This window comes from Colobus angolensis, unplaced genomic scaffold, assembly GCF_000951035.1.
Source record: "Colobus angolensis palliatus isolate OR3802 unplaced genomic scaffold, Cang.pa_1.0 Scaffold668, whole genome shotgun sequence".
Taxonomy (NCBI): domain Eukaryota; kingdom Metazoa; phylum Chordata; class Mammalia; order Primates; family Cercopithecidae; genus Colobus; species Colobus angolensis.
Window position 1 is genome coordinate 293,618 of NW_012120354.1, and position 8,090 is coordinate 301,707.

Here is an 8,090-nt window from a genome sequence, read left to right on the forward strand (position 1 = left end):
TGGCAGCTGAGTCAGGGGCGCTGACCGCCTCCAGGTCCCGGGCTCCTGGGCTCCGGCGGCCGCCTGTCTCGCGCCAGCTCACGCTCTGTGGAGTTCTTCAGGTGGAACCGGCGCCGGGCGCACAACAGCTGTGCCGCCGCAAGGTGCGGCGCGAGAAGCGCTTCACCTTCGTGCTGGCGGTAGTCATGGGCGTGTTTGTGTTCTGCTGGTTCCTCTTCTTCTTCAGCTACAGCCTGTACTGCATCGGCTGCCAGGCCTGCCAGGTGCCCGACCCGCTCTTCAAGTTCTTCTTCTGGAACGGCTACTACAACAGCTCGCTCAGCCAGGTCGTCTACACTGTATTCAGCCAGGACATCCGGCGATCCTTCAAGCACATTCTCTTCCGACAGAGGAGAAGGGGCTTCAGGCAGTGACTCGCGCCCACCTGGGGATCCTGGACAGCTCTGCCCTGGGGCTGGGCAGAAGGGGTGGCCCGGACAGGGGAGCTTTCCTAGAGACCCGGGATGGATTGGCCTCCAGGGTGCAGGGGAGAGTGTGTCAGGGCAGGAGCTTGGCAGAGAGACAGCTGGGCTCTGGGGAGTGGGGAGAAGAGAGGGGGACATCCCTTCGCCTTCCCGCCTCAGCAAGGGGCTGCTTCTGGGACTCCCTGCCTGAATCCAGCTCTGGGGGCTCTGCCGAGGTGTGGCTGTGAGGACGGGGTTTTAGAGAGCAGTAGCCCCCTAAATGGGCCAGCAAGGAGCCGCCCCAAACATACCACCATTCCCCATCCCCTCTGACCAAGAGCTGACTTCTCCAGGACCTAGTCAGGGGGGTGGCTGCCAGGGGGCAAGGAGAAAGCACTGACGATCTTTGATTACTGAAAGTATTTCAATGTTTGCCAAAAACAACAGCCAAAACGAACTAGTTTTTAAATAAACCTTCATAATCTAAAAAAAAAAAAAAAAAAGATAATAGAGAAGACCATTTTCATGACCATAAGAGGAAAGGATTTCTTAAGTCATAAAAAGTACTAATTATTAATTTAAAGGTGGATAATATGAACTACACTAAAATTGAGGGTGTTTATGTAATAGAAATCATCATAAGGAGAATAAAAAAGTGAGCCTAAGTAGGCCAACATAGTGAAATCCCGTCTCTACTAAAAATACAAAAGAATTAGCTGAGTGTGAGGGCAGGCGCCTGTAATCCCAGCTACTTGGGAGGCTGAGGCAGAAGAATCGCTTGAACTCGGGAGGCAGAGGTTGAAGTGAGCCAAGATCTTGCCACTGCACTGCAGCCTGGGCGACAGTGCAGACTCCATCTCAAAAAAAAAAAAGAAAAAAAGAAAAAAAGGGACTTACCTGTAGAATATAGATCATTCCTAATCATAAGAAAAATATTATTTTTAATTGGGCAAAAAGCCTGGGCAACATAGAAATACCCTATCTCTATCAAAAAACTTAGCTGTGCGGGGCCAGGCACCATGGCTTACACCTGTAATCCCAGCCCTTTGGGAGACTGAGGCAGTCGGATCACTTCAGGTGAGGAGTTCAAGACCAGCCTGGCAAACATGGCAAAACCCTGTCTCTAAAAACAAATACCAAAAAAATTAGCTAGGCATGGTGACCCACGCCTGCACACACACACACATACACAGAAAAGAGCCTATAAGGTCTTCAGTTTAACTTCTAATGAGAGTGAGCTGAAACTCATAGAACCTTCAGATTCAATAATTAGCTAGAATGCTTCATAAAACTCGGGAAAGTGCAGTACTTAACAATTATAGTTTTATAAAGGATGCAGATCGAGGACCAGTCATAAGATAGAAGTGGGCCCAGGAGGGTCATGAATGCAGAGCTTCTGTGCCTCCTCCCTATGAAATCAGGGCATGTCAGCCTTCCAGCACACCCATGTGTTCACCAACCTGGAAGTGCCACTGAACTTCCACACCCAGCGTTTTTATTGGGGTTTATTTATGCAGGCAAAATTGATCAAATCATTGGTCATGTGTTAGAACTCAATCTCCAGACAACCTCCCCTCCCCAGAGTTGAGGCGGGCTCCAAGTCCCAGCCCCCTGATCCCATGGTTGGTCTTTGTGGTGAGCAACCCCATCCTGAGTCATCTCATACCATAAAACCAGATGTGATCCAAGGGCCTCAGAAATAACAAAGACACTCTTGTTACTCAGGGAATTCCAAGGATTCGGCATTTCCCTCCCAGGAGCCAGGGGGAAAGGCCAGTCAGATTCTTGAGCATACCACAGTAGTGCACTGAGTTCATCTGAAAGTGAACAGAGCCTGCGGGCCACCCCTGGTGTTTCAGTGGGGGCAGTCACTTCTCGTGCTGACCAACTTTAAGGACATTAAGACATTTTTTTCTTTCCTTCAACAGACTGAGCAAGTGGAGTAGCAGAACCAGGAGCCTCTTCCATACATGAGGTGAGGGTTGAGGGACATTACTGGTTCTTTTTGTTTGCCCCTCAGGCTCTTGCAGGGGGCTGGGTGGCTGAGGTGGAGACCACAGCTCTGGAATCTGTCTGCCCGGGGTTGGAATCCTGGCTCTTCCCTTTCTGTGTGGCAGCAAGTGCATTACTTCACCTCTCTGTCTTCATTTATTCATCTATAAAATGAGGATGGTATTAACAAGAGCATGCTGGTGAGAATTAATCATCATCCAAGAGCCTGGCTGATAATAAGCGCACAATAGTTTTGTTATTTTCATTATAAACCGTGAAATATTTCAGCTGAAAGGGACCTGGAGGCCATCAATCCAACTCCCTGTTTGCTGATAAGAAAGCTGGTCCCGGAGGGAGCAAGTTGTTTGTCAAGACCATAGTCCAGAGGCAGGGAAACCCAGAACGCAGGAGTGACTGCTTACTTCTGGTTACCTGTTCAGCCAGGACCCCAGCTGCCCACCCCACCTCCAAAGGCTTTCTCTGTATGCTGGACTTGAAGATGTTTTTCCACTACTGCAATTTTTTTGTTTGTTTCTTGGTTGTTTTACCAAGTTTACCCTTGCTTGTTCTAATGTATTATGGATGGCTTATGTGAGTAACCAACATTGTCTCTTTGAACTAAGTGCTACATTGTGGACAAGGCCAGCTCTTACTTCTAAGCCCTTTTTCTGAGTATGTGGCCCTCATCAGGCACATGTCCAGGGATACCAGCTTATAGGTTTCTGAGCCCAGATCTTCAGATGCAGCTGCTCAGAGCTCATACCCTTCTCCCAGACTTTCAGTCTCTGCTTATCGACCCAAACTTTTTTGACATCAGTTTTGCTCCAAATGATATGACAAAGCCTTTGATCAGCTGGAACTTGAACAGCCTTTTAAAAAAAATCTGATATTGGCTGGGCGCAGTGGCTCATGCCTGTAATCCCAGCACTTTGGGAGGGCGAGGCGAGCAGATTACAAGGTCAGTAGTTCGAGACCAGCCTGGCCAACATGGTGAAACCCCGTTTCTACTAAAAATACAAAAATTAGCTGGGCATGGTGGCAGGGGCCTGTAATCCCAGCTACTCCAGAGCCTGAGACAGGAGACTCACTTGGTCCTGGGAGATAGAGGTTGCAGTGAGCCAAGATTGTGCCATTGCACTCTAGCCTGGGTGACAAAAGCAAGACTTCATCTGAAAAACAAAGCAAAACAAAAATACAAAAATTAGCTGGGCATGGTGGTGGGCACCTATAGTCCCAGCTACTTGAGAGGCTGAGGCAGGAGAATCACTTGAACCCAGGAAGCAGAGAGGTTGCAGTGAGCCGAGACCATGCCACTGCACTCCAGCCTAGGCGACAGAGCAAGACTTCGTCTCAAAAAAAAAAAAAAAAGTTTGATATTGTGGTTTTTTCTCATACTTGCTGACGTTTGTTTTTATTTTTACTTTATATAATAATGACGTATTGTGCATACTTCATACCAGGCATAAAATACCATGCATTTTATTTGTATATATATAAGATGATATATATATAACTGATATGCTAAATTATATATACATCTATATATAAAATTGTATTCAGTTCTCAAACCACTCTAGCAAGCTGGTAGTATTCCTGTTTTACTAGTGAGAAAACAGGTTGAATGTGACTTGCAGTGCATTGATGGATTATGGACATAAGAAGCACATGGACACTGCTCTGTCATGTCAAAATCCCAGACGGCAGCAAGCTGCTAATATTGAGAGGTTATAGGATTCAGGTTTCTTTTTTGCTGAGGAGCAAATGCTGAATATTAGACTTATGCCTTGTGGGTCTGCATATTTAACAGCAGTTATCAGGGCTTGGCTGATTTTGTTTATACAAAATGCTTTCCAATTTCATAGGTAATCTTCCTGCCCACCCCACCAAACACACACAAGACCTCATTTCTTGACCAGCGTGTTGTAGGATGGACTGCGTTGGCAGCTGCCTCCACAGCATTTCACCTTTGCTTGTGTGTGGAGGCCGAGAGGGGCCCACCTGTGGTGAGGAGGACTCTGGAGAACTGGGGACACAGCAAAGCCCTTAGGACGGATACTATCTTATCTTTTGAGTCCCTTTGGCATTTCAATAACAGGCACTGTGTTCTCTGGAGCTTCCTTTAAAGAACCTTAGGACCCATTTCTTCACATGAGGAGGAATCAGGGTGTTGACCCCTGGACACCTGATGCCTCAACAGTGCCCCCACAGTAGGATCAATAGCAGACAACAGTCACAGTCATTTAGACATGGGCAGGAGCAGCCCTGGCTTTGGCCGCCATCTGCTTGTTTTGCTCCCAGCAGCTACTTGCATGCATCTGAAAGCACCGGTGAGCGTGTGTGTGCCTCTGAGGCAGCCTTCCTGAGGCACCTATTCTCAACATCCATCCTCCTGGCCCCTGACCTGCAGGAGCCTCTCATCCACCTGGCTTGTCCAGGTCCATAGCTGGGAAGGGAAAGGAGGAGGTGAAGGTGCAGGGAGAACACACCGGGACTCCACACCCATAACCACGTTCTGTTTGTTCGCTCTCGGAAAGACTGTTGCCATTTCTGCGGAAGGGAAATTCCTAGGCCCGGCTGTCCCCTGCCAAGCTCGGTGGAGCGTCTGCACCTTGGCTGTGTCTCCTCTGCTGTTTCCTCTCACTGAGAGGATGGAGGTGTCCGCACAGCTTTGGGCCTCATGAGGGATCTGCCTCCTGAGCAAAGAGCTCTTGATCCTGATTCCATGCACAGCCCTGCAGTAAGGAGCCCAGAAGGAACATGTGTTTCTTGTTAAAACTGCTCTTGTCCTCTTTTCTTACCAGATTATGAAGTTTATTTCCAAGGGGAGGGTTTAAAAATGGGATCCTGTAAGCAGACTTGGGCAGGCTCCTTTTGAAATAGGTTGTCTGTATATATTCTAATGTTTTGTAGAACACATGTGCCTGTTTAAGTATATTGATGTGGGTAATATTAAATATCTTGATTATTTAATTCTTTGTATTGTTTCTGAGAAGTTGGGAAATTACCATTATATATTTACAACTTAATGACTTTTGTATTTTGTTTTTCAAAATAAAAGCTTTCAATGTGAAGCATTCTGGTAGTTACATGTTTACATTAATGTGATTTCAGAGAAGCACAGACCTTGTCAGATGGTGATGTGATAAACCAATGTTTCCTTGGTTGGCTGTATTGTAGATACTCCCCTGGAGCCATCACCTTTTGGGGGTATGGTGGATAGAGACAGGGTCTCGCTACATGCCCCACCCTGGACTCAAATGATCATTCTGCCTCAGACTCCCAAAGTGCTGGGATTACAGGCTTGAGTCACTGCACCTGCCTTTGCTTTTTGTCTGATAGGCTCCTTCTCAATTCTCTGGTCTCAGTAAGCCTTGCTTCCTCAGAGAGATTTTTCCTAGCCTCTTAAACTAAAAGGTAACTTGCCTGCTGCCTGCCTTCTTCATGGGACTTAACACACTTTGCAGTGTTTTATCTGTTGCCTTTTTTATTATCTGTCTCCTTCACCAGCCGGTAAGTTCCTGGAGTACCAAGACTATGTTTTTTCTTTTTTTTTTTTTTCTTTTTTTGAGGCAGAGTCTCGCTCTGTCGCCCAGGCTGGAGTGCAGTGGCTGGATCTCGGCTCACTGCAAACTCCGCCTCCTGGGTTCATGCCATTCTCCTGCCTCAGCCTCCCGAGTAGCTGGGACTACAGGCGCCCGCCACCTCGTCCGGCTAGTTTTTTGTATTTTTTAGTAGAGACGGGGTTTCACTGTGTTAGCCAGGATGGTTTCGATCTCCTGACCTCGTGATCCGCCCTTCTCGGCCTCCCAAAGTGCTGGGATTACAGGCTTGAGCCACCGCGCCCGGCCGTTTTTTCTTGTCTATTGTACTTTTGGCACCTAGCAAACTGTCTGGCACTTTCTAGAAACCAAGTAAAATACTTGGTGAGTGACTGATTAATCCTCCAAACAGCCTTCTGACAAACATACTGTTTTACAGATCAGGAAACAGGCTCGGCCAGGTCAGGTCACTTACACAAGACCCCCAGCTACTGCCACGGGTGACCTGGCATCCAGCTGGGCCCAGGCACAAGCCTGACTCTAATGTTCTCTCCACTCCACTCCCCTAGCCCTGTCCCATTCCATTTAAATGAATATGTCCAGCCTGGGCAACATAGAGAGACCCTGTCTCTACAATAAAATTTTTTTAATTAGCCAGGCATGGTGGTGTGCACCTGTAATCCCAGTTACTTGGGAGGGTGAGGCAAGACAACTGCTTGAACTTAGGTAGTGGAGGTTGCAGTGAGCCAAGATTGCGGCACTATATTCCAGCTTGGAGGACAGAGGGAGACTCAAAAAAATTTAAAATTAAAAGAATGCTGCTGTCAGACCAATCTTGTGTTTAACACTTGTTGTAAGTTACTCATTCGCTCCAAAACTTTTAATTTCCAAAACACGTCTTTTTCAAAGAGTGGATTTTATTTTCAAACCTGGGAAAAGAGGTGTTCAAGGTGGGAAGGAGATGGAAGCAGGAGGATGGCTTTAGATCAGGAGTTCAAGACGAGCCTGGTCAATATAGCGAGATCTTGTCTCTAGAAAAATTTTTTTTTTACTTAGCTGGAAGTGGTGGTGCATGCCTGTGGTCCCAGATTCTCTCACATTAATCAATTTACTGTGAAATTTATCATGTGACCTCTATTTTCAGTGGGTTCTTATTTAAAATAAAATATTTTACATCTTTAATTCTTTATGCACAAAATGATAGAAAAGAAAATGGAAACTGAATTTCTAGGTTTCTGGTGCTATTGACACAATACTATACTCGGTGTCTAAGGAGCATAGTTTTTAAAAAATTGGAAAGAAAAAATTGATGTGAATATAATTAGTTTTCAAAGAAATTTCACTTCCACTGTGACTCTCATCTAGAGTTGTAATAACTGAATTGAAATACAAAGATAGAAAAACTGCTGAAAGATCAAGAGCTTATATATAGAATTTTAAATTTATTTATAATCAACTTTAGATGTTTAAGTAATCATTGAGCACATACTATTATAACACCAGTATGTTAAGACGTAATCTGAAGATTTAACAAAGGAAAACAGAATAAATTTTTTATATTTTTAAATAACAATGACTTTCTCTAGTGATATCTGGGAAGCTCGAATACTAATTCCATTTTCCCTAAGTACACGGGAATTATGATGTTTCTATTATTAGCAGCAGCCTTGCTAAACTCTTAAACTTCATTACTATTATAGATCAGGGTATCCTTCTTTTATTTGGCTTATGGCCTATTCGTTCTTTCCATTTAACCTAATGAATTAGAAAACAGTTTTCAGTAGAGTATTTAGGGAAGAGCTGGCAGGTACCAAAACCGCTAATTTTGATCGTTGTATTCCCCCCATACTTCATGTGTCTTCACACATAAAGAAAATTTTCAAACATTTTATATTCAGTAATTTTTTAAAAAGTGCACTGTTTTCTACTGCTATGGTCTTTACAAAGGACTTGACTTAAAATTTCAAATAAAAAAGAATTAAGGTTCTAAGATAACTCTGTGTCTTTCAAGGGCATCTTTATACAGAACAATTTGGACCGGCATGCAGGCAACTTCTTCTGTTGCTACATACCTGTATTAGGAAAATTACACCCATTTTACAGAAAAATCCCCAAA

At 45.1% G+C, this 8,090-nt stretch overlaps 1 pseudogene; it reads left to right on the forward strand.

Moving 5' to 3' along the window:
• Positions 1-413, forward strand: part of LOC105500455 — a 5,858-nt pseudogene extending 5,445 nt beyond the window's left edge.
• The last annotated feature ends 7,677 nt before the right edge of the window (positions 414-8,090 follow it).